Source organism: Euprymna scolopes, chromosome 9, assembly GCF_053919585.1.
Source record: "Euprymna scolopes isolate OS-2025 chromosome 9, ASM5391958v1, whole genome shotgun sequence".
NCBI classification, from domain to species: domain Eukaryota; kingdom Metazoa; phylum Mollusca; class Cephalopoda; order Sepiida; family Sepiolidae; genus Euprymna; species Euprymna scolopes.
In genome coordinates this window covers 58,174,545-58,183,055 of record NC_136490.1, presented here as the reverse complement: position 1 = coordinate 58,183,055, position 8,511 = coordinate 58,174,545, and positions in this window count along the sequence as shown.

Genomic DNA, 8,511 nt, shown 5'->3' with positions numbered 1-8,511 from the left:
ATATATCTGGAAACTTAACAAAGAAACACACACACACAGATATATATATATATATATATATATATATATATATATATATATATATATAAATTGAGCATAAGAATAAACCAGGAGATCGACTAATTGAAGTAATATCTCTCTTTCTCTATCTCTTTCTCTGTCTTTCTGTATGTCTGTCTCTCTCCCTCTCCCTCCCTCCCTCTCTCTCTCTCTCTGTATATATATATATATATATATATATATATATATATATATATATATATATATATATTACTTCCATGAGACGATCTCCCGTTTTATTTTAATATGTAAACTGGAAATATTATCGCAATAGTGTAGTCAATCAACTCAAATTCCAATTAAGACATTTCAGAATCGCATGTTGCAATGCACACAATCTCGTTAATCACTCTGATTACATATCACCTGCGCATCCCACGAATTTTGTACAAATAAGAAGTGACCTCCTCAATATCGTAGAGTAGTCTTTTAAAAGACTAAAGCTAAATGTATTTGCAGTTAAATACGCCGTCTTTTTCTGCAAAGCTAGAAACATTATACGAAATGTAAAACTGCATGTGTCAGCAATCTGCGGTAATCTAGAAGACAAGAAGATTTAGAAACCACAATTGTTGTCATCAAAACAGTAATAACTAATGCGGTGTTTTTGTTGTTTATACTCGTGATTCACTACTTTTCCAAGCTAAAAATTACTCAAGAATAGAGAAATAGAGATCTTTAGTTAGAAGATCGAATGCTTTGTCGAAATAATTCTTATTAACGGTATAACTCGATAAATATTTGTTGAAACTGAAGTAATAAAATTGCCATGTTGCACTTTGCAGGAAACATTTCTGTGATAACGTTGTTTCACAGGTGTGATATTCTTGAAAAGAAATTATTTCCAGATATAAGTGGTTTGTATTTGGAGTACACATAAGAATACATTCATGACTTGAAAGTTGTTTTCTATTGCAGATAGTTACTGTGCGAGACTATAAACAGGCAATCCCTGCCATTAATGTGCGTCAGAAGCGAAGATGATTGATTTACTTTTTTTTGCAAACGCACATAAGAATTGTGGCGATTATATAGAGAAATAAAAGTTGAAATACAAACAGTTGTTCTGTTTTATTTTTACAACTCCCATTGTCGTATTTCTTATACTTTTATAGTAAAAACATAATCAGAGGCTTTACTTTTCGAGCAACTCTCGGATGACAAAGTGGGCTCCAGACGTCCTTGCACAGCCTAGTTCATCACTGACAAAAGTGAATTAAGAATGGTGCTGACTATGTAGAAAAATAAATTCTGAAGCACAAAAGCTGGCTAGTTCTAATGGAACCACATCCGTCCTTTTTTGAGTTAAAAAAATAAGAGCATTTATGATTGGAAGGACTATTCTAAAAATGTTATTCTCTTAGAAACTAAAGGTGGTGTTGTTGTCGACTACAATTCCTACGATAAATATGGGACCACTTTAACGACTACAAACAAGCTAGATCGTTTTCAGTATATTTCTTGTGAACTTAGACACATGGTGCATTGGGTAAAATAGTACTAGTTTATTTTAATGCTCCAAACCCGAGCTTCAATCTATTTACTACCAACACCTAAGCCCTAATTAATTTATTAAATTATTAATAAATTACCCTCGTCTCGAAGAAATACGTTGTCTCGACAAGCATATGGGACTGAGCTTTACTTCTGACTTGAAATCATGCATTAACATTAAACTGTTACAAAGGCCGCTGGAAAAAATAGTTGCATTATTTTAGTAGGTATCTAAATCCGGTTGCACTTCCCCAGTTGTCCAAGAGCCAAATACGTATTAGAATTGAGTATTTCAGCCACTTCTCAGGAGTAGTCACTCCCATATTCCATTCATTTGGTTATATACATTTATCTTAGGATTCAACCTCTTTTTAAAGATAAAAACGTTTCGAGCCTATCTATACACTATTTTCATGACACATGCTAGAATAAGCGTCTATCTACGGCAACCAGTTGCGTTGCAAAGTTTCGCATCAAGCATCATCTAGCTACACACATTATAAACGATTGCTTTACTCTTAACCTTTGTCTAAATCTAAACACAAATTCTAGTACAAGTGTTTTCTTAGAATGCTTGCTTGACGAATTTTGGACCGCGTGGTTGTTTCCAGCCACTATCACACTATTATTGTGAGAACCTTCTTGGCAAAAGACTCTAGTACAAGTCCAAAAACCGTGTTTCCTGATAGCATAAAAGTGAGTTTGCTGAGATTTCATGTTCCTTTTGACAATTGGGAGGTCCTTGCGTATGATACCATGTAATGGAGGCCACTGATATACAGGGGCGCAGGACACTTTAAAGCAGTCAATATTGACTAAGCGAAACTCAGGAGAGCATATAGGAAACGCCAAAATTTGCTACCCAATCATGGAAATCTTGGGGTCTCTGAGGCATATAACCGGGTTCGTGTGTCCAAAGCAGGTCTCGTTAATCACAGGAAAGTGCACAATGATACGGGTTCCGTTACTGTTGGTTGCATCCAAACCAATGACCGTCTTCAGTGACATGTCTCCTTGAGAGTGTGCAAATTGCTGGCTAGACTAAACAGTAATCTTCGGGCACATGGACGTTCAGTGACAAAGTGAGTGACGTCAAAGACGTGGCAATTATCAATATAAACATTTATTGTGTGATGGTAATTTAACTATCAGCCATTGAAGCAAATATGAGATGGAAGTGTTTTAATGCCCAATTGAATGAAAAGGCTAATAGGATCCTTATTCTAAATAAATGGAATAAAGCAGCCACGTATAATTAACCGAATAAATATTCTCTCGTGTTCAGTAAAATTATGGATCTTTTCTGTTTATCTAATGGAAGTGTTTACATGAAAGTAACACAGAGCAATCATTATTATACGAAGTATGTGCTATGTTTAAATAGTGGAAACAGGTATTCGTCTGACAATATAATCACGCTGAATTACGATAAGCTTCGACAATGAAATAACTGGGTAGTGAAAGTAGTAGAGGATAAGTTGGTAAGATACTCTAATGCACCACGTGCTTGGGAGAGTAAATTGGGAGAGAAATTATATCAATTTACGAATCGTAATGAATCGGAGTAAATAGTGGCGGAAAACATGCATAAAATACGTGGCGTTATCATGCCCATTTTGAATTAGAGTCAGACCCTCTTCTGTGTGAATGGGAGCATTATCCTGTATCAAGATAGGATTATCATCCAAATGCCGATCAAAGTAAAGTAGAAAATGCTCAGTCAACATATAAATGCACTTGGTCGAAATAATTCGACATTGCAAGCGCACTATACGCCTTGAACCATTGGTACTAATAACGCTCCACACAATTACTGAACCTCTACCACCTTGCAGCGTTGAAACCGAGCACCTAGGATTAAATTATTTGTCTCTCCACCGAGGGATATATTGCCTATCATTACCGACTACCTTACTGAACTTGCTTTCGTCACTAAAATTCACTTTTCACCAATATGAAGAGTCGTGATCTTCATTACATCTGACGAAGTTCAGACGGGGCTTTCTGTTCTTTACAGAAACCATTGGCTTGCGTCTTGCAACATATCCACGCAAATTAAATTCCTTTAATCTGTTCTTGGCATTAGAAAGAGATAACTTTTTAACAAGATTGCAGTGTTGTTGGATTTGGGGAGGCATTTCAAATCTGTTTCTTAGGCTGTGGATTTTGATAGCATTGTCTTCCCTGTGAGAAGTAAATCTAGTACGACTTGTTTAGGGATATCACGAACACTCCCGGTGTTTTGGTGTTTCTGCACAGTCTTTAGTACCGTTTTCTCATCACATTTCAATCTGCGGCCGATTTCTCGATTGGATAAACCAGAAACGTGGAGATTAATGAGCTCCTGACGATCAATAAAAGAAAGTCGTGACATATGGACTAAATGTTACGTTGTATAACCTGGAACAACAAGAATTTCGATTAAAGATGCTTGTTGCCTGTCGGTGGATATTTATACTTATTTAAGAGCGAACATTTAAGCTGGTTTTAAGCGAATTTGTTGCTGCGGATTTTATTTTTGCCTCCTAAATTTGAAGTTATTTTTCCAAAGGACTTGGACGCTAGAATATTTCAATTAAAAGTCAAATATGAACAGGTAAATTATAAAAGAAGAAAAGGCTAATCCGATGGAGTATAGGGTGTTTTAACAGTTACATTATATTTACCATAAATTTGCAGTTTGTGAAAAATATTACACGTGCAGACTTTCTTTTTGCCAGCATTGTGTATTATATTCAATGTATAGAACGTAATAACACACACACAGACACACACACGCACAAACTCTCTCTCACACACACATATATATATATATATATATGTATACATATATATATACATATATATATATGTATATATATGCATATATATACATGTATATGTATATATATACATATATACATATATATATGTGTATATATACATATATATATACATATATGTATATATACATATATATATACGTATATATACATATATATACATGTATATGTATATATATACATATATACATATATATATGTGTATATATACATATATATATACATATATGTATATATACATATATATATACGTATATATACATATATATATACGTATATATACATATATATATACGTATATATACATATATATATATATATATATATATATATAAAAGCCAAATAAGCTGATTTACTACTTGCATAACTTGATGCCCATAATAAAAGAAAGGTTTGAGAATTTTAATATTTTAAATTTTATTTCTTTAAATTAAGCAGAATTCAATAGTAAATGTTGTTTGGACTTTTCAAAGTAATGACCTGCTCTTGGAACAAAAAATTAATATGAAAATTTAAAAATTATTTTTTAGTTTAACACGGAAGACAGGAAGGTGGACCCAATTTTCTGAGTGTCTATTCCAGAGAGCTATGTGGCAGAACTTACATAACTATTTTAATATACCTCATATTTAGGAAAATTATACTGTATTTATAGAATTCTCCTGAGGATACGAGTTAAATGATATTGGGCATATGTGCTGAAACTCTACGTCCCGACTGTATCTAAACTGTTGTAAGAACACTATTAGAACTTATAGTGGAGTCCAATTAAATTTGATTCACTCAAATAAGTAACGAATGCAGTTTTTTATCGACTAGATTATGATGGAGAAAAAAGATGGACAGTAAACAAAATCAAAGGAATACGATATGTAATGAAAAGGAACATAGTATGATTATGCTTTTAACGTCAGTTTTTTTACACAGTGATCATCACTTATCAAGGCCCGGAAGCCACTCAGGGATAAGGGTTATTGCAACTACATTACGTTAGTGTGGAGATTTGATGAAGTGTTTATTTAAGGGGCTGTTCATTAGGAATTTGTTAACGTTGAGCTTGAACACATCCAAGTTGTAGTCCGGTGGGAAGCAGGCAAACGGAACAGAGTTCCACAGGCGTGCAGTTCTAAGAAAGAAGCTTTGTTCATGGAATCCGCGTTTTGATTTAGGCACAGATATAGAGTGGGGGAAACTTTTGACAGTGGATTAAGCTAGACGGGTGTTTTTCGTGAAAGATTGCCGAGGAGGGACCAGAGATTGGAGTTCAGACGAGCACCTGTCATGGAAATAACGATAAAACAAGGATAGGCTCGCAACGTCTCTTCTGTGGGAGAAAGGTTGCAAGGTAGAGAAAAGGGCATCCCCCATTAAGCCACGAAGTCTATTTTGTACTCTGTCAAGGCAGGATAACCTGTTTTTAGCAACTCCTGCCCAGATATGGCAACAGTATTCCATCGTAGGACGTACTTGGCTTTTATATAGATAGAGAATTGCATCAGTAGTGAGATATCTTCTGGAGCGGTAGAAGGACCCCACCATCTTTCCAGCGACCTTGGCAACAGACTTGATGTACGTGTTCCATTTCAGATTAGGAGTAAAAGTCAAACCCAGAAGCTTGTCAAAACACAGGGACTCACCCAGACGAGAGCCATCCATCACAATTGATGCCAGCTGGGGATCAGAGTGTTGATGATGTAAAGATAGGGGTTTGGTTTTGGATGCATTAAAGGTAACCAGCCCATCTTCCCCCACTGAACCACGCGCTCGAGATCAGAGGAGAGAGAATCAGAGAGAACTTTCTCATTTACAGCCTTTGATGTGTTGCCGTAAATGGTTGTGCCATCAGCATAGATGTCAACGAATGTTTAAGTTCTTCTTTGTAAAGTATCTATCTATCTATCTATCTATCTATCTATCTAATAATCTGATTTTCTCTTAAATTTGTCCGTAAGTAACGCTTTGGAAGAGGCTAAATACAATTGTTAAATGCCGAACTTCTTTTTAAAAGGCATACTTCGCGAAATTCGACTTTAAGATTGCAAATAAGACAGTACTGGATAAGAATATGAGAGTGACCTCCATTTTATGCTGCCTTTTTGAAAATACCGTTCTAATAGTAATATATAATTATTGTTGTCATGTATGAGTAAGAAATAGTGTAGTAATGTCGATCTGCAGTAGTAATACACAGATGAAATTAGCTGGCAGAACTTTACGTAAAATAAGAACAATCGATAGAAACAGTGCAAAAAAAAAAGCACTGTTAACAAAGAGATGATGGACTAAAGGAGTAAAGTAAATATTGTCTCTTACAGCGTGAATATATTATTTACATTGAACTATGTAGCAATATATTACTTTTTGTATATTTTATATTCCTTCTTATTTATCTCAATTGGCTCGGTTTTATATTAAAAATACATTAGATATAATTTCTATAACTATTTATAAAATCATATTTGGTCCAATTTATTGTTTTTTTTTCTGTCAAAAAAACTAATTTTAGTTCTAAACAGAAAAAGGTATCAGATTTACCAAAGCATATTTGTTGATTAAATTTATTTACTATTTCATAGAAATTTCCCCCGGTTCTTTACTATATATTCTATAAATTAATTAACTCAACTATTATTTCTTGAAGGCCCAATACTTAATCCATGTGTAAAGAAATAGTGTACGTTATAATATTAAGAGGAAATCTTGAATGTGTATGGATACATTGAGGTCTGTCATAGTGTAAAGTATCCACCTTCTCACAGGTACCAGAATCATCTCAATATATCTAATACTCCGATCTTAAGTAATGAAGGGAAGCTTACAAGAAGTAGTGCAAATAATTGCTGTTACATCCTCTTGGGGAAAAAAAGCTATATTAATGATTCTTAGGCCACGCATAACCTTGCATCGGTCAGCCATCAAGTTCGGTTATTTGATACTGATCAGGCAATCAATATCACCTGGAAATAATATCAGCATATTAGTAAAAATACATTATCATAAATAATCAACGTGCGATTGAAAGCATGTATGTTGAATTATTATAAAGATAACTATATTCCTGTAACGTAAAACAACATAATAATAATAAAATCACGCAGAACACAGAACATCGAAATTATGGATACCGTCAAAATAAAAACGCAAATACAGTTGCAGCGGATAAGATTAATAAAGCCAATTAGAAAAGGAACCAGCTTTACAGAGGATTAATAAAGGTGTTGAAAGATGAGGTGTACAAAACACTTGAACGTAGCTACGAACAGAACATGTAAACAGAGAAATGGAACCATTACTCACGGCTGCACAAAGTAACGCGACTAAAACAAACTCTTTTACAGTTAAGCTGAATAACACACAGGAAAACAGGAAATACAGATTCTGCGGACAATGAAACAGAATAATAAACTTACTAATAAGTGAATGCACTAAACTTACCCCTGAAAATACAATATCTTAGAACAAGTCAGTAAATTATGAAGTATTGAACAACTGTATTTTCTTATAACATTATTTAATACTGGAAATTATAAAATCCTATGAAATATGGAAGTACAAATAATCCAAACAACAAGCCTGGATGGTATAATAATTAACAAATAGGAAGAATCCTACTGAATCATACATTTCACCATATCAGCAGATCACAGGGAGTACAACAAATACACAGAAATAGACAGAAAGCAGAATTATAATATGAAACATAAATACACAAATGATAATTAAACTTGCCAACAAAACGTATTTCTTATGATTTTAAGGTGTTTCAACTGTTATATCTCATTCTAGGGCGTTTATTTCAGAAATGATGTAATCTATGTTCTAGCAGGTCTAGTTTTTCTAATATAGGATACCCCCTCCTGTAGCTAAAAAGGAAAAAGGGACAAACCGGAGAAATAATATATGATGTAATTTAAGACACATATACATGAAATAACACGAAAACTATTTACAATTAAAACTTGAAGTTGTACAAAAGTCTAAGCATATGCATCATCATTGGGATCCGGCATCATCGCGCTTGATAGACCAACAGTAGTTAGCAAGCATAGTAAAATCTCAACGACCTTGATAGTGAACTTCCATGTTGCTGACTTCTTGATGGGAGCGCTCCCATTGTCACATAATCTAGATTTTT